The following is a 27,398-nucleotide window of genomic DNA, read 5'->3' on the forward strand; positions in this document are numbered from 1 at the left end:
TGCTGTGATGAGCGCTAGGTGATGTATGGAAGTGCTGAATCACTACACTGTACACCCAAAACTAGTATTGCACTGCATGTTAACTAACTGGAATTTAAATAAAAACGTTAAAAGAAACTATTTAAAGAAGAGGCATGATTATGGATTTTGAGATATGTTTACTTTTTGGGAACAAAACCTCATACAGCATATAAATCCCTGTTTGATTTTGGTAGCATCAAACTCATTATCTGTTTTTCCTTTAAAGTAAAAGCAGGAAATATTTTAACTGGGTAATGAAAAAAATGAATCAAAACCATATCTATTCAAAGTTTGTCTTCTCAGTTGGAAACCATAAATTGTCTTTTGGACTCCTTTTGGAATGTAATACAACTGAGCTCTCTGGAAATCATTGAAGACAATCAACACACCTCCACTGGAAGGAATAGCTAAGGGAGAGAGGGGAGGTGGAAAAGCCCAGAGATCTAGAGAGACATTTTGGAGAAAGGCACTGTTTGAACTTGTTCTGGGAGGGCCCAGCTGATCAGTTAGATTACCTTTCCAAACACAACAAAAGCTCTTTAGGGTAGAAGTGCAGTCCCTGGGTAAATCTTCCTATTTAAAAGCAGAGATTGCCTGTGGCATTGGGGCACACCCAAGTTCTCTGACAACTAGTTTCAAGGCTTGAGAGGTAACAACAAAAAAAAAGGAACCAAGGCAATGGGATTTCATCAAAACTGTAGCACTAGCCTCTAGTACAGAGACAGGAGTCAGTCACAAGAACAAGGTGGGGTGAGAGAGGGAAAGGGGGAGGAAAGAGATTGACTAGGAAGCAGGGATGGATTAAGAAAAAAAATCTGACCAACTTGAACCAAAGTTGTCCAAAGAAACCACTTCAGTTCCAATCCCTTTCGTAGGTTCATTGACCTTCCAGCCTTCTATTTTCTCCCATTTTTCCTCACTATTTTCCTTTGAATAGCAATGGAAGAGAGTGCACTAGCTTTCTACAAGGATGATTTCTCCCTAAATAATAGTTTTATTGTCAGCCAGATCTAGTTATAATCTCAAATCAGGTCCCTTTTCAGCTAAATGACCTAGCTTAGCCCAGTAGAGTTCCTCACTCAAGAACTGGAAAAGTGATGGTTACCACCCAAGGTAGTTTTGGTTAAATTCCATGCACACTGCAGACACTCAATAAATGTGAGTGAACTCACTGAAACTCTAAGACAATTGACTGGCTGAACAGGTTTGAGTTGTTGTTACTAGCCATGTGACCGTGGACAAGGCAGACCACTTGGCTAAACCTCAGTTTCCACAGCTAGAAAATGAGAAAGTAATAAAATGGTGAATTGCCTATCTCATGTGGTTATCTGGGAGGTTAGATGGAAAGGAGAAAAAAAAAAATATATATATATATATATAATTATTATTACATATTAATTACATATTAATATATGTATTCCTGGACTTGATTCAATAAGAATTAATTAAATGTTCACACTTATTATCCCTTTTCTCTATAAACAGCTGCTGATGTGCCCCTTACTAGGGATTCAGAGCCTGCCCAAGTAGCATGTCGCCTCACTGCATGACATCAAATGACACGTGAACGGTGATAGTGACCTGAGGACAGAAGGTGAGTCAGAAATGCTCACGTTTCATTGTACTTACTGCCTGAAAGCAGATAAAACTGAAAAACAGAATGAACACATACTTCATCTTACTATTCTAGCATCAAGACAATGGCTTTCATTTTAAACTGTTCCCAAGTCCCTAATTTATTTAGAAATCAAACAGAAATGATAGAATTCCTTCTTTAATGAAGTACTTGACCAGTTGTGAAAGGAGCAGCATTTCTTGAGATATGAAAACTCAAAAAGACAATAGCTGTCATGTTAGCAAAACTGAAACTATTCATCATCATTTTCTGATTTAAAAATGATAGTAATTCAAAATATTTACCAAAGAGACCTTTAACTGAATATTACTGATAAGGAACAGGAGATGGGATGTTTGTATAGAAAGAATACAGCTGGGAGCTTCGTCTTTCACTGAAGAGCTCCGGAGCTCTGCCTGTGATGGTAGGTGCTATAGAAGCAGATACAAATAAGTCATGATCCAGAAGCCCCCTCTGTCAAAAATACTCAGAATATAATAGCTTATAATGGAGAAAAGTATTTTAAACCTTAAGAAGAAAAGTGTACATATATATTAAGTATTAACAGGCTGAATACACTTTTCTACTAGAATTTAATTTTAATAACCCAGCGATGACTATTAACCATAAAATGGAGGCTCAAAGCCTCAAAGCTTAGCTTAATGGTAAATGATAAATGTTCACTGTTCTCTGCTATGGGCCAGACACTAGCAAGAGAGAAAGCCTTGCACACAAGTACCTATAAACTAACTGCAATACACTTTGCTTAGCATTTGATTGTGACACCAGAGAGCTTGTTAGGAAAACTGAATCTCAGACCCATTCCAGACCTAATGAATCTGATTTTGCCTTTTAACAAGATCCCTAGGAGAATTGTTTTCACGTTGTGTTTGAGAAGCACAGCTGTGGCAGATGTACGAGCAAAGGGCTCTGCGAACTCATAGGAGGGAACAGCTATCTTCAAAAAGACAATGGCTGGAAAGCTATATCAAAGCCTGAAGGCAGCATATGATGAGACATTGTCCACATCAGCTTACCTCTTCACAAAGGTAGATATTTCCCTTGGTGAGGTGCAGGTAGGTAGGTGTATTAGTAAGAAGTACAGAATTGACAGGAATATTACCTAGTACTATACCACACATTGGTGAAAAGAGTGACAATTAGACATATTTTTGAGCTCATATTTGCATGTACTTATTGTCCTAGGCTTGTGTATTATGGTCTTTAATAACATCTTTGTTGCTCATTTCTGTTCACTGAAATGATTATTGGTGACTATTTGCATAATATAGACTTTCACAGGAAAACTTTGCCAACTGTCTCTTCTTGATGTCCAGGGTTACTTGGCTCTCCGTTGACCTGATACTCAGAGAGGCAAGTCATTTAAATGGTAATTTGCATTGAGGAGGATTAGGGAACAGAGTTTTCTTCTGTTTGAAAAAATTGACCAGTCACATGATTTAACATAATCAGGCCTCCAAAGGCCAGACCCAGACTTGGGCTGTGACTTGTAAAACAGCTCACTGGTGTTGATTCCAGCCCCATCCACCTTCAAATCTAGATCATTTCTGTGTGATCTATAATGAAAGCCACACACTTTGAAAAGGTATATTCTAACAGATAGCAGTGCTCATCTAGTGACAACAATTCTTCCCTTTCTTTTTTAATTTAATTTTATTTATTTATGATAGTCACACACACAGAGAGAGAGAGAGAGAGAGAGAGGCAGAGACACAGGCAGAGGGAGAAGCAGGCTCCATGCAGGGAGCCCGACGTGGGATTCAATCCCGGGTCTCCAGGATCACGCCCTGGGCCAAAGGCAGGCGCCAAACCACTGTGCCACCCAGGGATCCCCAATTCTTCCCTTTCTTTATGAAGAAGACAAAAACGGCTTCCCACTCTTTCATGTACCATGCAGAATGTTCTAAGAATGGGCTGAGGGAAGCTGTCAGCAGAGATGACAGTGTCCTTTTCTGGGCAGCTGCACTGAAGCTGCAGGCTAGAGTGCTCAAAGCCCAATGTAACAGAATGATAATAATGAATAGATTTCCAGCTCCTTCTAGAAGCAGGGCCATGTTCTAAGTTTTACATTAGTGAGCTTATTTAAACCTTACACTGAATCTCTTAAATAAATACTATTATTGTAGTAAGTTGTAGTAAGCTGAGGCAAATGAGATCCAGAAAGGCTTAGAAATTTTACCAAGATGACTCAGAACTGAAATTTGAATTTACATTCTGAGTCTAATTGAACAGAGTATCAAGTAAAAAGAAAAAATATTGTCTGAAAACATTCAACTGAGAGTGTGATCTCACACAACACATACACTCTGCTACTATATCTTGCCATGTTAGATTAGGCACAGCAACGTAATGATTGAAACTTGTTGAAAATACTGAGAGTCGGCTTTAAACACATCACAGTATAAGGTGGTATCAAGTGTATCTTGAGTGTGTGGATACAAATAAGCAATAATCTACAGGTAATTACAGAACTGGATTGAGTTGAATCATAACGAAGTCAGTTTATTGTTGTGCCCAAATTGCGAATCCGAGAAACCACCAAGGAGCCGACCCCGATGCAAACACACGAGGGTTGATTTACAAGCTCGAGCTTGGGTCCAAGTACACCCGACACAGCGGAGCAGGGACTTGGACCCCGAGGTGGGTTACAGCTGGGTTTTTTATAGACTGGTCTAGGGGATTTTCAGAAGGGATGGAAGAATTTCTCAAGTTCTGTTTACATTTTGATATGGGGCTTTCAAGGGTATTGAGCTCTGTTCTCATTCTAAAATGGGACTTTCTACCACGGGTGTGGGCTCTGTTGTCTTTCTGATATGGGATTCTCTGCCGAGGGCAATTCTGAGCTCTGTTGTCTTTCTGATATGGGATTACCTGCCGAGGACATTGAGGACATTCTGCAGTTTTTCCCAAAAAGTTCAGCTCTTATTCACAGGGACCTAAGATGGCTGTACTTGTGCTAATGCTAAACTTTAGGTGGGATGGCCTTAATTTTTCTCGGCCTCCACGTTTATGTCAGATGTGACAGCTTTCTTCTTTGTCCTCACCTTAGAATAATTAAAACAGCTACATTGGTGGTGAATAAACCATCTCTGAGGGACTTTTCAAGGGTTTGAGATGTATTATCTTATTTAATTACCATCATAATCCTAAAATTAGGTATTATTCCCCTTCTAAAGACAAGAAAGTGGTAGAGAGCTTAAGAAATTTAAGCAGGATGCCACGGCCAATAGTAAGTGGCAAAGTTAGATATTGAACTTCACAGTCTAATTTCTGAACATGTATTTTTAGCAACTATATACTGCCACACCTGAGAGATGAATCAAAGGGCCAGGTTTTGGAGGGGAGTTTGGTTCACAAGGATATTCTCAAAGACTACAGAGTGCTAAACAGAAAAAGTGCCTTTTTAGAAAAAGCTTCTCACCAATGACTGAGCTGAGATGGAACTACCACTGTGACCATGTTCTGGTTAGTTTTTTTCAAAGGGTGGCCCTTTCAACTATCCCGTTGTATTGAAACTTTAGATCCATGCTGATTGAGGCATCCTGGAATTCAGACAGGAGAAGAAATCAGCTGAAACTAAGTCACCCTTTAGATCCTTTGCTTCTGCAACAAGTTATCTTCACTGCTCGCTCTTGGTAATATTGGATTGGCAGCTTCTGGGCAATTAATGGGGTGGGCTGTGGCATTTCTTCTTAAAACACCTTGCTCCAGGCAGCCCGGGTGGCTCAGCAGTTTAGCGCCGCCTTCAGCCCAGGGCGTGATCCTGGAGACCTGGGATTGAGTCCTGTGTCCGGCTCCCTGCATGGAGCCTGCTTCTCCCTCTGCCTCTGTCTCTGCCTCTGTCTCTGTGTCTCTCATGAATAAATAAAAATATTTTTTAAAAAATCAGTTGTATTAAAAACAAAAAACAAAAAACACCTTGCTCCTGGGAAGTTTCAGTGGCTCCCCCCTCCCCCTATTCCTGTTGTTCAGCACATCCCTGCCCTAAGGTACACCAATGTGCAAATTACCAACATTGATGGAAGCCCAGGACACATGAAAAACCAGTCATATGCCACATAATGCCATGTTACACAATTAATTTAAGGAATTGAAGGAATTAAAACAGTCTTTTCCAGGCACTGCTTTTGACTCCCCTTCTAGCATGGCATCCCCTCCCCTGTATCACCAATATTTCAACCTTTACCTTTTCTTCTGTAGTACACTCCACTAGCTAGACCGACTTAGTTTGAGTACTTCCTTTCACATTCCCTAGGTCATTTATGAAGTGGAGATAACTTTCTCTCTGAGCCACAGATACATTCCCTTGCTCCACAGACCAGGTTCTGCTCAGAGATCTGTCGGATGTCTCATTAACAGAGCCATGCTGATTGAGGCATCCTGGAATTCAGACAGGAGAAGGAATCAGCTGAAACTAAGTTGCCCTGAGGGCTCTGGACAAGGTAAAAATTGACTCTGGAGGAAGCAGGTTCTAGGGAAGCTCCTCATCTAGCTTCAGGTCTGGTTTAACTCTCCTGTCTATGGATCAATTGGGAGAAGATGGGCCAGATTGAGGAACACTGAGACACTGTATTGTTCTTAGCACTAGATGAGATTTTGGCCAATTATGAACGGATGTGTCAGTTTGGTATGACAGTGGGACCAGGAGAAACAATCAGGTGGGCCCCAGTTCCCACAGGGAGTCAGAGAAGCAGATAATGGGACAAGAGGTCAGCCACCATAATAATACGGTTTGAGAGAAAGGCTGCTTCCTGGTCAGGCTAGATTAATCCTCAAGCTTAGCAAAGGACAGAAGAAACAAATCCACCCCCTCCCCCCCCCCCCCCACACACACACCACCACCACCACTTTCAGAGAATAGGAACAAGCTCTCTTTGACTCAAAGCCTACGTGGGGCTGAGTCCACATCCAGAGCAAAACAGGCCAGGAAGCCAGGACTGGACAGTCCTCCCCCTCTCCCATTCACACTGTCTCTCACTCTAAAGAAAGCCTCCAAATAGCCCCCACCTTCTCTTCCATATACATAGCTTCAGAGTCATAGAATCTCACTTTGAGACCAAGCCAGAGACTTCTGAGTCTAGCTTCATAAATCTTCTAGTTCTCTCTTCTCATTTTCTTGTCCTTGGTTTAAGGCTTTCTAAGGGAACTTATTCCCTGCACTCTAGATTTAGATCTATTTATTTTATTTGATTTTTTTTCAGAACATATGCATTTCTCTGAAATGCTTGAGCTTCTTCTCCAGGGCCTCTCTATTTCTTCAGAATTGGTTTTTTCTCCCCCAGCTGCCCACGTCTGGGGTGGGGGTGGGGGGTCAGCACAGCATCAACTCTCTTTTGTGACAATTACTCCTTAAACCTCCAGGCTGGGATGACACTAAAACCAGTATTTCCCAAACAGAAGACATAACCTTTATTCCCCCAAACTGCTGTGCTCCCCATGTTCATTGTTTACTACATCTACATTTATTTTCTCCTTTCAGTATTGAATATCAAAACAAAATCATACTGAATGTATCCAAATAAAGCTTCCTAGATTGGGTACCCTATTTTTCATCCCACCTGCTTTTGTGTAGCCCCAATGATTTCTTGCTTAAATAGTCACAAAGTCATCAATGAATGTCCTGTACCTTCACTTTTTACTACTCTTCCCCACAATTAGTCTTTCATAGAACTGCCTGATTAATATTACTGGAACAAATCACTAATCATATAATTTCCTGTTTTGATATCCAATGCCATTATTTTCTGATGTTTCTTAAATGACTATGGGTTCTTGCATACTTGTGATCTGCCTGGCATCCTACAGTGGAAACAGATGTCATCCTGGGAGTATACTCCAGTATCATTTCGGAGATTCATAATCTCAGTTTCTTATAGATAGATCTTCCATCAATACTCCCCATCACCACTACATAGCCTAGCAACCTCTATAATGGCAGAGAGAATAGTAAGTTTTTAAGTTGAAGCCAACATTCCCACCCTCAGCTACCTCTATGTGGTCTGGATAATCTAACTCTTGGAATCGAAACACTACTCCTTACCCAGTGCTCAAGCATGCCCAGAAGTTCTTTTTAGGTGATGGTTTTCCAAGGCAAGAGGGGGCTGTAAAAGAAACACCAGGTTACTGTGAGAAATTAGCCTTAGATTGTCTATTCAGCAACTTTGCAAGCTGTTTTACAAGAATGGCAATGTTAATGAGAGATCCAGAATGTTCTGGGCACCCTCATGCCTCCCCCCACCCTCCAGGAAGTGCTGCCATAATGGGTGTTTACCAGTCCTGATGGGCTCTTCCCACACCATCAGGCAACCAGTCATGAAAAGGAACCAATTTTTTTTTCTCTAGCCTACTAGTACCTTTTTAACCCTTAGTCATATCAATGATATGGAAATTGATAAACTGCAGGAAATGTATTCTTAAAGTGGGGAAGGGATGGCAGGGAGATGTGGAGAGAAAAGATCCCATGATCTCCATGGTTTTATATAGGTAGTTAAGACACCCTTAAATCTGGGCAACTTGACAACTTAGGTTGATCTCTTCACCTTGCCAACTAAAATGTTCTGCAATTCTTCTTAAGTTGTTGACAGGTTGTTAAAGCAGGGCAGCGTGCCCTCATCTAATCTGCCTCAGCGCAAGTCTTTGCTCATGGGCGTGAATCCCTGGCCTTGCTAGGGAAAGGCGTGGCTTTAGGAGAGTGTTACCAAGTTCATAGTCTTGAAGTCATAGAATAAAAGACATCAAAAGGCTTGTGTTCCTATGAATGGGCGCAACAGGCAGGACCTGGCCCTGTTAGGTAGGAGGTATGCCCAGGCTGCCCAGAGAGAGAGAAAGAGAGAGAGAGAGAGAGAGAGAGAGAGAGAAAGTTCAGAGGCTATATTTGGGCACATTTATTTATGTTTGTACAATGAAAGCCTCCCTAGGCAGAGTCATCCAATTCCAGCAGGCTTTACTGTGGTCTAGTCATCATTTAATTTGAGGAGGATGTATAGTTTTGGCTTCATGAGCTTTGTGGATGAAATGGTGATGAGTTTGCTGCAATAAGGTTGGAGTTGATACAATAACTTTTTGACCATAAACATGATAGCAAGGAAGAGAAAAAGAAAAAAAATCATTTTTTTAACCCAACAAAACAAGAACTATATTTCAAATCCTTTTTCCATTGGAACCAAAAATGTAAAGCCTATTCCAAATATTTACCATATATATATTAATATTTTATTTTTATATTCATGATATACATAGAAGAGGTGGGGGCAGAGACACAGGCAGAGGGAGAAGCAGGCTCCATGCTGGGAGCCTGATATGGGACTCAATTCTGGGACTCCAGGATCACATCCTGGGCCAAAAGCAGGCGCTAAACCACTGAGCCACCCAGGGATCCCTCTTTAAGGGGTAAAGTCACAGAAGTTAATTTCATAAGAATCAGAGCACAAAAGGCCTATATAATCCAAATATTCTCCAGCCTTGAATGAAGTTGCATTAATATTGATACTTATCAGGGGTGGGGGCAAGGAGTTACAAAATTTGTGGAGCCTGATGCAAAGTGAAAATGAGACGCTGCTTATTCAAAAGGCAGGAAAAAAGCAACTAAAATATGAAGCTTTTTCATTTCTTCTGCAGCCTTTCTTTTGACCTATAATGGTTTAAATGCCCCTAAGTAAAGAAAATGTAAAAATTGCATATTATTAGCTTGAATTTTATCACTCATTTCTATATTGTGCAGTGTGATTTTTTTTAAAAGCAAATGTAATAGTACTTCACTTTTTTTTTTTGCAAAATCAGTGACAGTACACAAATTTCCCCTTGCAGATCATGCATACATATGCGATTCTTCCTTTCCAGAATAGTGGGAACTCTGGACAAAACTCAACTGTTTTAATTTTACTTCTTGATATGCACACATTGTGCCAATACTCTACCTTTGGCTTACTACTGATGACCAAAGGACAAAGAGCTGTGGGTTGCCCTGTCTTTCCTTTTCCTTCCATTTCATTATTTTCAGTGTAAGTGGTTGGCTAATATGGAGGCCAAGAAAATTAAGGCCGTTCCACTTTAAGTTCAGCATTATCACAAGTACAGCCATCCCGGGCCCCTGTGAATAAGAGCTGAACTTTACCTTACTTCAGTTACAGGAAGAAAACAGCTTACAGCTTAATGTCCTAGAAAGGCCCACATGAGCATAAGAACTGAGCCCAGGCCAAGGGCAGGAAGCGCCTATTAGAATGAGAAGAGAGCTCAATGCCCTTGAAGGCCCCATATCAGAATGTAAACAGAACTTGAGGAATTCCTCCCCCCCTTCTGGAGGTCCCGAGACCAGCCCTTAAAACTAAGCTGAAACCCACCTCGGGGTCCAAGTCCCTGCTCCGCTGTGTCGGGTGTACTTGGACCCAAGCTCGAGCTTGTAAATCAACCCTCGTGTGTTTGCATCGGTGTCGGCTCCTTGGGGGTTTCTCGATTCCCGATCTTGGGCACAACAGCTAATATAAGGAATTAACGTAAGAAAAAAAGGAAGCTGTACATCATGCTGGGTTCCTGCGGACTCAAAGTTCTCCCACATATTAGCAGTCTAGTTACAATTCTCTCTCTCTCTCTCTTTTTTTTTTTTTTTTGAAGATTGTATTTATTTATTAGACAGAGAGAGTGAGAGAGAGCAAAAGCAGGAGGAGCAGGAGAGGGAGAAGTAGGTTCCCCTCTGAGCAGGGAGCCTGATGTGGGCCTTGATCCTCGGGCACTGGGATCACAACCTGAGCTGAAGGCAGATGCCCAACTGGCTGAGCTATCTAGGTGCCTCTCTAATTACAATTCTTAAAAAACAAAGACAAGAGTTAAAATTAAAGAAACACAGTGATGAGATAGGTATCACCAGTCAGGATTATATGCTAAGAAAGTAGTAGAGAGAGTTGAAGAATTTCAGAGGAGAGAAAAAAACAGAGTGGGAAAGGTCAACCTCATCCATCATATCAACCTCATCACATTTTAAATAAAAAGAAGAATCTCTTCTGTGGGATAATTTGAATCATGGTTAGAATTTGAAGAAGTGAAAATGGAAAGAAAAGCCAAGATTAGGGCCAACATGGTGAAAAATTAGGGCAAAAAAATAGTCCTGGATCAAAGTGCGAGACTCTAGCTAAAACATTTCAATTATTGCTGGAGCCATTGTTATGATTAATAAGAAAAGAATAAGAGCTACCATTTGGTAATTCCCTGCTCCATGCTAGGAACTGTGAATTAATGACAGTTATAAATTAATTAACTCCTTTCATCTTCATGACAAGACATGAGTTAGGTACTATTAATCAGGTTCATTTTTACAGAAGAGGAAATTATGTTAAATAACTTGCCCGTGACCTCACAGCTGGCAAATGGAAATGCCAGAGTGTTTCAGGGTAAATGATTGGAACATTTGGATCGGGGCATGACAAAACGAGAGATAACTGAATCTGCCAATGGGCAGGATCTGTGGATGGGGCTGTCTGATCGCAGCTGTTACATGAAAGGCCATATAGAAACATATACACATGAGGGGCACCTGGGTGGCTCAGTCATTTAAGCATCTGACTTTTGATCTGGGCTCAGGTCATGATTTCAGGGTTCTGGGATCAAGCCCAGCATCATGCTTCAAGCTAGGCATGGATTCTGCTTAAGATTTTCCTTCTCCCTCCGCACCTGCCTCCCCCCAACTTGCACACATGTGCACACACAGGCTATCTCTCACTCTTTCTGTATCTCAAAAAAAGAAATTCACATGAAATTTCAAAAGCATGGACTAGGGAGCAATGGAAATGGAAAAGGAAAAGAAAGACGTAAGGAACAGTACAGTAGAAAAATCAACAGGTTTGCGGGTTGGGTATATCATTGGCTAAAAGACAGCTAAGAATCAAAGATGGTCAGTTTATACCAGAGATTATGTTAATCCAACCCTGTCACACTTTGTGCAAATCAACCAACAATTTAGTGAAGTAAACGATTTATCTTGGAGCATCAGCACTTCCTGTTTATATTTATTCACGTATTCGTGAGTATTTGTTAAGTACTACACAAGGTCCTGAAACAACCAACATTCCAATGGACAGTGTTCTACTGAGCACTTAAACCCTTCTAGGTACTGGGGTTACAAAGGAGAATGAGGTAGATAAAGCCCCTACTCTCAAAAAGCCTGCAGGCTATAGTAGAATAAATAAAATAGACAAATAGGAAAGGAAAATAACCGAAAGGACATAGGTGCCGTTCTCCCAAAATGATAATATCAAAATAATAAATAAGTAATGTAAAATAAAATTAGGATAACATCAGAAAAAAATAAGTGCTATGAAGTAAGCCAGTTACAAAGCAGAGCGGTGAGTTTGAGCGTGACCAAGGGTTAGCACATTTAGACGGGAACGATCCGCGTCGGCCAGCCTGGGTGGCTCAGTTGGTTGCGCTCCCAATCTTGGTTTCAGCCCAGGTCGTGATCTCAGGTCTTGGGACTGAGCCCTGCATCAAGCTCCACACTCAGGGCAGAATCTGCTTCTCCCTCTCCCTCTCCCTCTGCTCCGCCCCCCCCCCCCCCCCCCCCCGTCACTCTCTTGCTCTCTCAAATAATAAATATTTTCAAAAAAATGGTCAGGGTCATCTGAGGACATCAGCTGAACTGTAATTTGAATAGAGTGAAGGCAGCCACGTAGCAAATGATTTGGGGGCGAAAGGCCCCCAAACTAAACCAGGGTGGTATGTTGGAGAAACAGCAAGACCAGTGTGGCTGGTGGGTGGTGGGGAGCGGGAAGCCGACGCGCTGACCTGGGGGTCTGGGCGATGGCCCGGTCACGCGAAGCCAAAGGACCCAGTTTCTCTGCCCAAGCAGCTCCCAGTCGAGAGCAGGAGGCAGCATCATAAGCAGATGCTAAGTCTGCAGCAAGCAGCCTGCTCAGCAGATAGCGGCGACAGAGAGCGACCGCACCTGCAGGGACTCCCCTGTCTGCCGCGCGGTCCCCCCAGCACCAGCACCTGCACCTGCCCCGGCCCGGCCCACCCCGCGCAGCGCGGCCTCTGAACCGGCCGGCAAAGAACCGGCCTTGCTGCCCATCAAGGACTTTGAGCCTTGGGAAGAGACGCACCCAGTACAGGGCCTGGGACCTTCTCCCTGATTTCGTGAGATCAAAGCACTTTACAAACATCCACTACCTGAGCATATCACGTTGCAGAATGTCAGTGCTGTGATGAGTCTGTTTAAACTCTGTGCTCACCCTAGAAAGCCTCACTACACTGGGACTTCCGCATGGACTTCAGTGAGCAGAGAGCCTCCATTTGTCTCTCCTTCTCTACTCCTAAGAGACTATCTCAGCTCCGGGACTGGGGGATACTGGTGAGGGCGGCACTTGGCAGAAGCGTTAGGTTGGTTCCTCACCTCACAGCCCATCTGAGAACGCTTGTTAATGAAACTAAGACTGTGTGTCCAACCCTGCATTCGTCTCGTCCTCTCTGCCCTGCTCTATGAACTCAGCGGCACCTGTCATCTTGGCCAACCACCTCACAAACTGACTTTGTCACCAGAGAGAGGAAAGAAAGCACAGATTGATCCATGCTTCAGAATCACTGCTTGGTTTGTTGAAAATTTCAGATTCCTAGAACTCTCTCAAGAGCTCTTGACTCAAAAAAAAAAAAAAAAAGAGCTTTTGACTCAGAATTTTGGGAATCTCCATTTTAATGAGCTTCCTAGTTGCTCCTTCTGCAGGTGCAATTGAGAACTATTGTAGAAAAAGCAACTCCAATCTCAGGTCAATTTGGTCCCATTCAGTACATATTTATTAAGCACCAAAGGCACTAAAACCAGAGGTTGCTGAGGATACAGAAAAGGAAGACCCACTTCCAGCTCAGGAAATACACATTCCAGAAAGAGGAAAAAAGAGACTAGGAAGACAATACAGAGCATGATAAAGATACGTAGAATATAATGGTGAGTCAGAGTAAGCAGGGATGATACCCATTTGGTTGTCCAAGGAATGAAGGGTGCAGCCCTTCCAGCTGGATATTGAGGGATGGCAAAGATTTTAACTGATCACATCTTAGTGGTCAGGAACACAGGCTCTGAGGTGAAAAAGTCCAAGATCCTGGTTGTGGCTCTGCTAGCTGTGTAATCTTGGGGAAGTCACCTAACATTTCTGTGTTAGTTTATTCATCTACAAAATGAGGTGGCTGGCAAGAGGATTTGAGATTCTTTCTACTCAAAAACTTTGCTTCCCTGGGGTGGGGGTCTGGAGTAGGAGTTACAGCTTCTCAGACCCACTGGGTAAACCCTTGAGGTTTGGCACGGTATTGGCAGTGAGAGCCAGGTGCCAGGTGGAGAGGTGTGTTAAAGCCAGCACCCCCTTCGGCTGGGCTCCCAGACAGGTTTGGTGAGAAGGAGAAGTGCTGTTTGTGTAGTGTCTGTCACTGCAGGTTCAAAGTGCTTTACTTCTTATTAAATACTCACCGTAAGCACAGACTACAGACTCCTGTGGCTGCTGCCACATTGTGATTTGTTCTCCTAGAAATAAACAGATTTTCTCACAGGAAAAGTCCCTTAGGCCTCCATAACTCACATTGAACTAAGAGGAAAACAAAGATTGTGAAGAAATACATGACTGGGACCTTTGTCCTAGAAATACATGGATCTCAAGGGCTCAGGAATTCAGAGATGGGTTTGCTGGATATTTGCCCTGGCAGTTTCTTTCCCCTAAATCCATTTACCACCCAGATCATGGTTATAAATATTTTTCTTTCTGCTTTCAACTTAGGGACAGAGGCTTTGCAGGGCATAGTAGGGGGAATTTGTCCAGTAAGAATCAGGCTTATGGATTTTTCTGGTGCTACTTCTGAGGCTTCTGGAGAATGACTGCTGTCTTCCCAGACAAGCAATACCTAAGTGTTTCACCCATTCCTATGTGACTATTCTTGTATAAGAGGAGAGAGCAGGAGTCAAGTCTTCTGGGTTTCTCAAGGTACATAGTGTGATTTGAAAGACTTTGAACAACTTTCAAAGTTTCTTTGTTCATGATTTAAAATGCCTCGAGGCCAGTGGTTTGCAGATAAATGTTTAACTGTCTAGTGGAGCCTCAATCTGTAGCATTTGCTGATTTTCTGGTGTAAATTTTGCCCATTCTTGGCTGATTTCAGTAACAGAAGGTCACTGAACTCGGAGGTGGGGAGAGATGTGCACAACTGCCTGTAACAAGTGAGCCCCACCTAGCTCCAGCACACTACTGTTGGAAGATATTTCTTTGCTCCTCTCCTGCACAAAACTAGGCTAGCCGCTTAGCAGAAAGGCTGCGTTTCTGAGAAAGAATGAACCAGAATCAGTTTTAGGAACTCAGAAGGCCTCCTAAGTGCTAGGACTCGACTTGCTCTGTCCAGGTATTCTAAATCAAGAGCTGCTTGGCTGAGATCAAAGGTCACAGCTGCAATCTAGCCACCAGTCACATGGGCTCTTCTTCAGAAACTTCATCTCTACTTGGTTCTGGTCACTGCTGTCATGAGTTATCACTGTTCTTATCCCACTCTAAAATTATTCAGGGGAACTGAGTTGGGTCAGAAGGTTGGAGAGAGGGGAGCCAGCTGCATCTTTATTCAGCATTGTGAGGTTGAGAGTCTCATGGAAGACTTTGAACTATTATTGACACAGATGGAGATACTTCAGTGCAAACTCCAGAAGGATTTTGAGATATAGAAGTCTCACTTTGTGCTTATTCAAATGTAGCATTAGGGATTCCAGTATTTGGACACTGCTAGGTATTGCTTCTTTCTGGATATATTTTCTTCTTTTCTTTTGAAATTTCAGAGCAAAGAAATAAATGTTCATGGAAATAAAAATAAAGTAATACAGACACCTATAAAATAAAAGCAATATTCTTTTCCTTCCCGCCTCTGATTACACCCCTCAGAATTAACCATTACTAACCATTTGGCATGTTATCATTCCAAGAGAATTCCTATTCATATTTAAACATGGATTTAGGGCTTTGTTTCTGTTTTTAGCATGTTTGTTTGATAGTATACAAATGAGAACATAATGTATATAGTTTAAAACTTGTTTTTTCAATTAACAAAACACATAATGGGTGTCTTTTTTAATAGGTCATTCAGCTGTATATAGCTCATTTTAATGCTTAAAATTCCAAGAAATACCTTGGAAGTGGTGCTATTTAGATGGCTTCATCCCCCACCCCCCCCACCCCACCCCCCGTTACAAACATGGAGAAGTAAGCTACTTGGTCAGGTGGAGGTAACTGATTACATTTGGTGATTCCTTGGAAGACAGATTGCTTGAGCTCAAATCCTGGCCTGCTACCTGCTATCTGTGTGACTTTAAGCAAAGTATTTATCCTCCAAATTTCATAATCTGCAAATTGAGGTTGATGATAGTAGTGTTTAATGTTGTCATCAAGATTAACCAAATTAAAGCTTAAAACAAGCTTAAAACAATACCCGGCATACAAAAAGCACTCAATCAATGTTAGTTTCTATTATATGAATCTGTACACACAGTAGCTTCTCAGTTTTCTAGATAACTAGGAGTGAGTCAAAATGCAAACAATCAGCTCTGGAAAGTTTCTAACTGGCTTCAGGACTCACCTGCTTGTGGGCATTCCCTAGAGCCATGCCTAAAGTCTTCATACTTTAGGGGTGCCTGCATGGCTCAGTCAGTTGAGAGTCCAACTCTTGGGTTTGGCACAGGTCATGATCTCATGAGTCATGGGATCAAGCCTTGCTTCATCAGGCCCTGCGCTTGCTTAGTGGGGACTCTGTTTGAAGATTCTCCCCCTCTGCCCCACCCCTCCCACCCCCGCCTGTGCATGCACCATCCTCTCTCTCTAAAATAAATAAATATATCTTAAAAACAGTGTTCATACTTTACATTTTGATAAACAATGTCAAATTGTTCTCAGCTGTCAAGGTTGTAGCATTTGAATTCCAATAACAATGTAATGTAATGTGTCTCTTGCTAACAACAGAGATTATCATTCTTTAAAAATGTTACCAGTTTGTCAGAAACAAGACAGGAATGTTCCACTCTCACCATTACTGCTTAACACAGTACTAGAAGTCTTAGCCTCAGCAATCAGATAACAAAAAGAAATAAAAAGCATCCAAATCTGCAAGGAAAAAGTCAAACTTAAGCTATTTTCAGATGACATGATACTCTATGTAGAAAACCTGAAAGACTTCACAAAAAAATTAATAGAACTAGTTCACGAATTCAGCAAAGTTACAGGATATAAAATTAATGTGCAGAAATCTGTTGCATTTCTATACACCAATAATGAAGCAACAGAAAATCAAAGAATTGATTCCATTTGCAATTGCACCCAAAACAATAAAATACCTAAGAATAAACCTAACAGAAGAAGTAAAGATCTATACTCTGAAAACTATAGAATACTTGTGAAAGAAATTGAAGAGGACATAAAGAAATGGAAAAGCATTCCATGCTTATGGATTGGAAGAACAAACATCATTAAAATATCTATACTATGCAGGGTAATCTACACTTTTAATGCAACCCCTATCAAAGTATCACTCATAGAGATAGAACAAAGAATCCTAAAATTTGTATGGGACCACAAAAGACCCCTAATAGCCAAAGGAATGTTGAAAAAGAAAACCAAAACTGGAGGCATCATAATTCCAGATTTCAAGTTATATTACAAAGCTGTAGTCATCAAGACAGTATGGTAGTGGCACAGAAATAGACATACAGATCAGTGGAACAGATTAGAGAACCCAGAATTTGACCCACAAATATATGGCCAATCTAATCTTCAACAAAGAAAGAGTATCCAATAGAAAAAAGTCCCTTCAACAAATGGTGTTGAGAAAATTGGACAGCAGCATACAAAAGACTGAAACTGGACCATTTTCTTACACCATGCACAAAGATAAGTTCAAAATGGATGAAAGACTTCAATGTGAGATAGGAATCCATAAAAATCCTGGAAGGCATTAACTACAGGCAGTAACTTCCTTGACCTCGGCCACAGCAACTTCTTGGGAGACACGTCTTCAAAGGCAAGGAAAACAAAAGCGAAAATGAACTATTGGGACTTCATCAAGATAAAAGGTTTCTGCACAGCAAAGGAAACAGGGAACCTAAAGAATGGATAGAGATATTTGCAAGTGACATGTCAGTAAGGGGCTAGTATCAAAGATATATAAAGAACTTCTCAAACTTAACATCCAAAAACCAAATAATCCAGTCAAGAAATGAGCAGAAGATATTTCTCCAAAGAAAACATACAGACAGCCAACAGACATAAGAAAAAAATGCTCAACATCACATCTCTTCAGGGAAATACAAATCAAAACCAAAATGACATACCACTTTATACCAGTCAGAAAGGCTAAAATTAACAGGAAAGGAAACAACCAGTGTCGGTGAGGATATGGAGAAAGGGGAACCCTCTTGCACTGTTGGTGGGAATGTGAGGTGTCCCGGCATTTCACTGCATCTGTATCTTTGGGGTAAATCCCTAGGAGTGCAATTGCTCGGTCCTAGGGTAGATCTATTATTAACTCTTTAAGGAACCTCCACACAGTTTTCCAGAGTGGCTGCACCAGTTCACATTCCCACCAACAGTGCAAGAGGGTTCCCCTCTCTCCACATCCTCTCCAACATTGGTTGTTCCCTGCCTTGTTAATTTTCCCCATTCTCACTGGGGTGAGGTGGGATCTCACTGTGGTTTTGATTTGTAGTTCCTTGATGGCAAGTGATGCGGAGCATTTTGTCATGTGCTTGTTGGCCATCTGTATGTCTTCTTTGGTGAAATTTCTGTTCATGTCATTTGCCCATTTCATGATTGGATTGTTTGTTTCTTTGCTGTTGAGTTTAATAAATTCCTTATACATCTTGGAAACTAGCCCTTTATGTGATATGTCATTTGCAAATATCTCCTCCCATCCTGTAGGTTGTCTTTTAGTTTTGTTGACTGTTTCTTTTGCTGTGCAGAAGCTTTTTATCTTGATTAAGTCCCAATAGTTCATTTTTGCTTTTGTTTCCCTTGCTTTCATAGATGTCTCTTGCAAGAAGTTGCTGTGGCCAAGTTCAAAAAGGTGTTGCCTGTGTTCTCCTCTAGGATTGTGATGGATTCTTGTCTCACATTTAGATCTTTCATCCATTTTGAGTTTATCTTTGTGTATGGTGTAAGAGAATGGTCTAGTTTCATTCTTCTGCATGTGGCTGTCCAATGTTCCCAGCACTATTTATTGAAGCGACTGTCCTTTATCCAGTGGATAGTCTTTTGTGCTTTGTCAAATATTAGTTGACCATAGAGTTGAGGGCTCATTTCTGGGTTCTCTATTCTGTTCCATTGATCTATGTGTTTCTGTGCCAGTACCACACTGCCTTGATGGTCACAGCTTTGTAGGACAACTTGAAATCCGACATTGTGATGCCCCCAGCTTTGGTTTTCTTTTTTGATATTTCCCTGGCTAGTCGGGGTCTTTACTGATTCCATACAAATCTTAAGATTATTTGTTCTGACTCTCTGAAGAAAGTCCATGGTATTTTGATAGGGATTGCACTGAATGTGTAAATTGCCCCGGACAACTTCACAATATTAGTTCTTCCAATCCATGGGCATGGAATATTTATCCATCTCTATGTGTCTTTGTCAATTCTTTCAGAAATGTTCTGTAGTTTCCCCATTGAGAATGATATTTGCTGTGGGCTTTTCGTAGATGGCTTTTAAGATGCTGAGGAATGTTCCCTCTATCCCTACGCTCTGAAGAGTTTTGATCAGGAATGGATGGTGTATTTTGTCAAATGCTTTCTCTGCATCTATTGAGAGGATCATATGGTTCTTGTTTTTTCTCTTGTTGATGTGATCTATCAAGTTGATTGTTTTATGAGTGTTGAACCAGCCTTGCATCCCGGGGATAAAACCAACTTGGTCATGTGAATAATCTTCTTAATGTTCTGTTGGATCCTATTGGTTAGTAGCTTGTTGAGAGTTTTTGCATCTGTGTTCATCAGGGATATTGGTCTACAATTCTCCTTTCTGGTGGGGTCTTTGTCTGGTTTTGGAATTAAGCTGATGCTGGCCTCATAAAACGAGTTTGCAAATATTCTGTCCCCTTCTATCTTTTGGAGGAGCTTTAGTAGAATAGGTATTATTTCTTCTTTAAACGTATAGAATTCCCCTGGGAAGCCATCTGACCCTGGACTTTTGCGTCTTGGGAGGTCTTTGATGACTGCTTCAATTTCTTCCCTGGTTATTGGCCTGTTCAGGTTTTCTATTTCTTCCTGTTCCAGTTTTGGTAGTTTGTGGTTTTCCAGAAATGCATCCATTTCTTCTAGGTTGCCTAACTTGTTGGCGTAGAGCTGCTCATAATATGTTTTTAAAATCGTTTGTGTTTCCTTGGTATTGGTTGTGATCTCTCCTATTTCATTCCTGATTTTATTAATTTGAGTCTTTTCTTTTTAGTAAGGTTGGCTAATAGTTTATCTACCTTATTAATTCTTTCAAAGAACCAACTCCTGGTTTTGTCAATCTGTTCTACAGTTCTTCTGGTCTTATTTCATTGAGTTCTGCTCTGATCTTTATTAACTCTCTTCTTCTGCTTGGTGTAGGTCTTATTTGCTGTTCTTTCTCCAGTTCTTTTAGGTGTGAGGTTAGCTTGTGTATTTGAGTTTTTTCCAATTATTTGAGGGATGCTTGTATTGTGATGTATTTCCCTCTTAGGAATGCTTTTGCGATATCCCAAAGATTTTGAACAGTTGTACCTTCATTTTCATTAGTTTCCATGAATCTTTTTAATTCTTCTCTAATTTCCTGGTTGACCCATTCATCTTTTAGCAGGATGCTCTTTAACCTCCACGTGTTTGAGTTTCTTCCAAATTTCTTCTTGTGATTGAGTTCAAGCTTCAAAGCATTGTGGTCTGGAAATGTGCAGGGGACAACCCCCATCTTTTGGAATCGGTTGAGACCTGATTTGTGACCCAGTATGTGGTCTATTCTGGAGAAAGTTCCATGTGCACTCGAGAAGAATATCTGTTCAGTTGCACTCGGATGGAAAGTTCTGTATATATCTGTGAAATCCATCTGGTCCAGTGCAGCATTTGAAGCCCTTGTTTCTTTGGTGATGTTGTGCTTAGAAGATCTGTAATTTGCAGAAAGTGCCGTGTTGAAGTCTCCTACTATTAGTGTATGGTTATCTAAGTATGTCTTTACTTTGGTTATTAATTGATTGATATACTTGGCAGCTCCCACATTAGGGGCATAAATATTCATGATTGTTAGGTCCTTTGTGGGATAGACCCTTTAAGTATGATATAATGTCCCTCTTCATCTCTTACTACAGTCTTTGGGATAAACTTTAGTTTATCTGATATGAGGTTTGCTACCCCAGCTTTCTTTTGAGGGCCATTTGAATGGCAAATGGTTCTCCAACCTTTCATTTTCAGGCTGTCCTTAGGTCTAAAATGAGTCTCTTGTAGACAGCAAATAGATGGGGTCTTGCTTTTTTATCTAGTCTGAAACCCTGCGTCTTTTCATGGGATCATTAAGCCCATTCATGTTCAGAGTTACTATTGCAAGATATGAATTTAGTGTCTTTGTAGTACCTATTCAGTCCCTGTTTTTGTGGATTATTTCTTTGGGCTTCCTCTTTCTTTTACAGAGCCCCACTTAATATTTATTGCAGAGCTGGTTTGGTGGTCACATATTCTTTCAATTTCTGCCTATCTTGGAAGCTTTTTATGTCTCCTTCTATTCTGAATGAGAGCCTTGGTGGATAGAGTATTCTTGGCTGCATGTTCTTCTCGTTTAGGACCCTGAATATATCCTGCCAGCCCTTTCTGGCCTGCCAGGTCTCTGTGGAAAGGTCTGCTGTTAATCTAATATTTCTCCCATATAAGTTAGGAATCTGTTGTCCCTTGCTGCTTTAAGGATTTTATCTTTGGGATTTGCAACTTACCTATTAAATGTCGAGGTGTTGAACTGTTTGTATTGATTTTGGGGGAGACCTCTCTATCTCCTGGATCTGAATGCCTGTTTCCCTCCCCAAATTAGGGAAGTTCTCAGCTATGATTTGTTCCAATATGCTTTCTTGCCCTCTGGCCCTCTCGGCGCTCTCTGGAACCTCAATTATACACAGATTTCTCCTTCTGAGGCTGTCATTTATTTCCCTTAACCTTTCTTCATGGTCTTTTCATTGTTTTTCTGTTTTTTTTCCTCAACTTTCTTCCTTGCCATCAACTTGTCTTTTATGTCACTCACTCTTTCTTCTACCTCATTAAACCTCATTGTTAGTTCCTCCAGTTTGGATTGCATCTCATTTAATTGATTTTTAATTTCGGCTAGATTAGACTTATTTTCTGCAGTCATTGAGTCTCTTGATTCCTTTATGCTTTTTTCCAGAGCCACCAGTAGCTTTATAATTGTGCTTCTGAATTGGCTTTCTGCCATTGAATCTTAATCCAAATTCTGTAACTCTGTGGCAGAGTACTGTTTCTGATTCTTTCATTTGTGGTGAGGTCTTCCTTCTAGTCATTTTGTTCAGTGCAGAGTGGCTGTATGAGCGGGCTGAGTCAAGAATATCAACCATGACCTAAGTAAATTTCACCCTAGATGATTCTGCTAAGGTCAGAGACCAGAAATTGAAAACAGATCAGACTGGAATAAAACAAAAGGACCACTAAAGTGAAAACCCAATTTTAAAACAAAGTAGTAAAAAATAAAAGGCCAAGTATCCTGAAGTAGAAGTGACCAAAAAAAAAAAAAAAAAAAAGGAGAAGAAAAAAGGGGAGGTTATGTGAGATGGTGGTGGTGACGAAGTTGTAGTGGAGGGAAAATGTAGTCTACCTGTGGGGCTCTAGAGGGTGATCCTCTTATTTCTGAGTATATTAAGTTCTGTATGTTAGATGTTCAGTCCCAGATTTATATAAACCTGAAGTCCTTGTAGAAGGCTGCAACATTGACCACCAAAACATAAATGAGATAAAAGAGGGGGGCAGAATGGGAATGAGGAATCTCACAGAATGAACCAGCATGGTATACCACTTGGTTCTGGGTGCATGCTGGTCATGTTTTAGAAGGTATTAACTTCCATCATTGTAGAACAAGATGAGGGAGAGGAAACAAAAAACACAAAACAAAACAAAATACCTCATATATCTCCCAAAATTGAGTTTAGTATGTTGAAGGGAATGTAGAAGTGGAAAATATATCTAGGACCTGTAATTGTAGAAAGACAGAAGTCAAAAAAGAAGAATCTTAAAAATGAAGAGGTAGTAAAATATTGTATTAAGGTGGGAAAAGAGAAGAAAATATTGGAAATTTTCAGTCTCATATAAAAATAAGTTGTCCTGGATAAAGGGGGGGGGGTGGAAAGGAGGGGTACCTTCTGGTTCTCTATACTGTAAATCCAAAGACTTGCCCTGGAGCTTTCCCGTGCTACTGGGTCAGGAACTTGCTCTTCCCCTGTCCTTCCACCTGGTCTCCTGTGCTGGTTCTCAGGTGCGTGCACCTGGGGGAGCTGCCCTGCCCGGTGCCAAGCTCAGTGGGAGCTGTTTACTCCTTGACGCCTCTGTTCCCAGGTGACCTCGCCTCTCCCAGGCACAGAGTGACCCCAGGAGGGACACCACCACTGGCAGCGGCCAGGTCCCCCGTTCTGGAGTGAGCTCCCCAGGAACCACCGCAGTCTCCCAGTCCGCACTGGCCTGGATGCTCCCGGGGCACGTGGCACTGACCTGCACAGCTGGGGGCTCCTGGCGGCAGGAGCGTCCTCGCTGTCCTGGGCCCTCCCCGCCGCCGCCTGTCCCGGGGGAGCGCAGGATGTGGGCCGCGTCCCCGGCGCCCTGGGATCGGGGCCTGCGCTGCTCGATTTGCGCTCCCGGGACTGCAGCCCCCGAGGGCAGCAGGACGCAGATCCCTCCGCCCGGACCGGGACCCGGACCCGCGCCTGCCCCACCCGCTTCTCCCCAGGCCCGGCGTGGTGCGCGCCTTCCCCAGGGCGCCCTTCCTCTATTACGTCTCTGGGAAAGTGGAGGCTCCACTGCCCCTCCTGGGCTTCAGCCTGATTGCCCTGCTGAGCACCTCCCCGACCAGGAAGATTCCTTGCGGAGTTTTTAAAGTTCCCGCTTCTCTGGGTCTGGGCTTTCCTGTCCCAGAGGCCCTCGCTGCCCAGCTTTAGTCCAGCTCCTCGTGGGGCCCCTCCCCAACTTGATTCTTTTTTTTTTTTCCCGCCTTCCTACACTGTTAGAAGTGAAAACCCTTCTCTCTGTAGCGTTCCAGCTGTTCTCTCTTTAAATCTGGGTTCAAATTTGTATGTTTTCAGGATGGTTTGAAAGTAATCTAGGTAAGCTGGTAGAGCCAGGTGAGTTGAGGATCCCTACCCTCTGCCCCCTTGCCCTAGTCCCCCCACCCAGATGTGTATAGCAGCATTACCCACAATAGCCAAACTATGAGGAGAGCCCAAAAGTCCATTGACTAATGAATGAATATAGAAGATGTGATAAATACAGAATGGAATATTACTCAACCATCTAAAGGATAAAATCTTGCCATTTGCAATGATGTGGATGGAGCCAGAATGTATTATGCTAAGTGAAGTAAGTCCGTCAGAGAAAAACAAATGCCATATGATCTCACTTATACGTGAAATTGAAGGAAGAAAACAGATGGACCTATGGGAAGGGGGGGGGGAGGCAAAAAAGGGAGAGGGAAATAAATCATAAGAGACCCTAACTATAAGGGAGCAAACTGAAGGTTGATGGAGGGGGTTGAGGGATGGGGTAAATGTGAAGGATATTAAAGAGGGCACTTGTGATGAGCACTAGGTGTTATATATAAGTGATGAAACCCTGAATTCTACTCCAGAAAGCAATATCGTACTAACATTGCACTGTATGTTAACTATGTAAAATTTAAATCAAATTTAAAAACAAATAGTAATAATTGTAAAAAAAATGTTAGCAATTTGTCATAATACATATCATGAGGGTTGATTCATCTAAAGAACAAGTTCTTTAGGTACTGCAGATCCTGAAAAGAATGGTGAAGAAAGGGCCGGGGGAAATGGTGATTAAGAAGCTCTCCGGACGCCTGAGTGGCTCAGCCGTTGAATGTCTAACTTCTGCTCAAGGTGTGATCCAAGGGCCCCTGATCCAGTAGCATATCCAGCTCCCTGTGGAGAGCCTGTTTCTCCATCTGTCTATGTCTCTGCCTCCCTCTCAGTGTCTCTCATGAATAAATAAATAAAACCTTAAAAAAAAAAAAAGGAAGTTCTCTCATGGCCTTTTACTGGGGACAGCGAGATTGAGAGAGCTCAATATTGAGAGAGCATATTGCTGCTATGGAACATTTAGATTTTCTTCAGTTGATGTTTTCAGGTGAGACACCTTTCTCCCATTCTTATCTAGAGTCCATATGCCTTGTCTAGAGGCACAGACAAGTCACAGATGCTTTGGGATGATTTTGCTAGCAGGCTGTATCACATACCTGCAGGCAGAGGCCATAACAGTAAGAGCTGCCTCAGATAGAAGCAACGTGGAACCACTTCTCTCCCCAAAGAACAGAACATTCTCCCAGGCCTTTTTTGCTAAGGCAGGTGGGCCAGGTTATAATTGTCCGTCATCGTGCCTCCCACATGCCTAACTTTCCACTTCTTTTTTTGTAAAGTGGTATTTGAAGTGTGGGGAGTAAAAAAAAAGAACCATATTTCTGAGCATTGGCCTCAGATAGTATAAACTATGCTGTACGCAGCTAATCCCATGAGGTAGTGCGACATTCAAATGCTTTTGGAAGTCCAACATTACCCGGGAAAGGAGACCAGGCTCTTCTGAGATCCAGGTATTATTTGCAAGGGTAATAAGATCCTTTGCCAAACAGTGTAATCTCCTTTCTCATAATAATGTGGCAATCTAGTTATAATATAAATAATATATAATTTATAATATATATTAATATAAATAAATAATATAAAGCCTTAATTAACAAATCAATAATTACCAAACTATGGTTCAGAACAACATACCTAGAATTCAGCTGTTCTAGTAGTCATAGACTAGAAAGGGAGAAAGTGAAACTTTTGGACATTTGGTCAAATAAAGTGATATATTTTCCTGGATACATCACCTAATTACATATGCTGTTAGAGATTGGAATGGAGCTTTTTGAGATGTGTACATATGCAAATAAGCCATAATCCCACTTAGGAAGCAAGTTGGATCTCCAACTAAAGTGGAGATCTTGTAATTACCCCAGATTAATGTAGACAATCCACAGGATATAGCAATAGACAAGAATAAATATATACTCCTTGTGGCTTAGATTATCTGTTAAATACCAGGAGAACTAGTTGGATAACAAATCTGCACTGCACTTTTACACCAATATCATCTGTACAAGATTGGGACATGAAAGCATGTAATTGGAATAACTCTCTATACCTTCCAGAACACAAAAAGGAGAAATTTGTTCCTTTGGTTCCCATATCTTCCCTAGACTAATAATAATTGGGCTTAATGTCTATTGAAAGTCATCAACTAGTTCATAGGCATCAAGGATTGTCCCTATTTTTTTAACATTATTTATTTAATGGGAATTAAAAGAAAGAGAGGAGCAAATGAATCATTTCAAATTAAAGGAATGTTCTCTTGCTGATTTGGAAAAATGTATGTCGTTAGAGATGACAGAAAAGTATACTTATTGATATGATACAATGGTTCAAAGTCAGATTTTATGTAAAAAAAGAAAGAGATTCCTATTTTTAGGAAGTTTGAGGAACTTCTTTTTACAGCACAAAGCATCCAATTATGCCCTCCATTCTCATCAGACTGTATCTGTTTTTCATCCAAAGTCCCCTTTGAAGTCACTTGTGTGTTAGCACAAATAAAAGACAAAGTACTGGGGGATGAGAATCTAGATTGAGATGAATAGCAGACTCTGCCCCAGCCTCAGGTGTCAGGCAACCAGGAAAAGCTAAAGATCTGCCAAAACTCAACAACAAAAATGTAGAGAATACCTGAAAAGAAACAGAGGCTGAGCAGAGATTTCCTCAATGGCATAAGGTGTCTTGTAATGATAAACATGTCATGCTGCCATTTAAAAATGTTATCTTTGTCTGGAGTCACTGAGCATTTAGAGAATGGAGACTAGATTCCTTTCTAGCTTGTATGTGCAAGATTCTAAGTCAGCACCAATGAATGAAGCTTATATTTCTCCTAAGCACGGGAAAAGCTCCATCCTCTTGCATGTGAAATTATGTAGGCAAATGAATTCTCTGACTCTCTAAAAGGCAACTGAAAGAAACATTCAAATGAATCCAGCTAATTTCTTTATCTTGCAAGGGTATCTGAAAAGCAAATCAAAACAAAACATTCTTATTTCTCCACCCATACCTGCCTGCAATTATAACCTGTTGTACCAGGAACTGCTCTGCTTATGTGTGTAACAATATCTCATGTGTGGTCACTGAGCTTCTAATCCACAGAGAACTACAGCTTGGAAAATGCAAATATATTTATAGATTCACTTTCAGGAAATATTCAATGATCTCCCAGGGGTTTCAAGCATAATGCTGGATGCTGGGGATGGAAAACTGCATGAGATACTCTCTTGTTACAGTAAAAATAGAGATTCAAATACTTACAATTCAATGTAAGTTGCAGTAAGAAGTTCTAGTTAATACTGATGATTATAAGCTATGATGTTAAAACTAATGATCAGTGTCCACTGGAAAAATGTTCTGCCTTCCTTTTCTAAAGACAGAGTCCTTAGTTTTTGTGGGTTTT

At 41.4% G+C, this 27,398-nt stretch overlaps 1 long non-coding RNA gene across 1 annotated transcript; it reads left to right on the plus strand.

Annotated features, from left to right (window-relative positions):
* The first annotated feature begins 1,505 nt into the window (after positions 1-1,505).
* LOC144283000 (uncharacterized) lies at positions 1,506-24,785 on the plus strand. Its single transcript, XR_013351391.1, has 3 exons — positions 1,506-1,615; positions 2,497-2,685; positions 24,637-24,785. It is a non-coding gene; the product is annotated as an uncharacterized LOC144283000 (long non-coding RNA).
* The last annotated feature ends 2,613 nt before the right edge of the window (positions 24,786-27,398 follow it).

The sequence above is a fragment of the Canis aureus genome, chromosome 14, assembly GCF_053574225.1.
Source record: "Canis aureus isolate CA01 chromosome 14, VMU_Caureus_v.1.0, whole genome shotgun sequence".
NCBI classification, from domain to species: domain Eukaryota; kingdom Metazoa; phylum Chordata; class Mammalia; order Carnivora; family Canidae; genus Canis; species Canis aureus.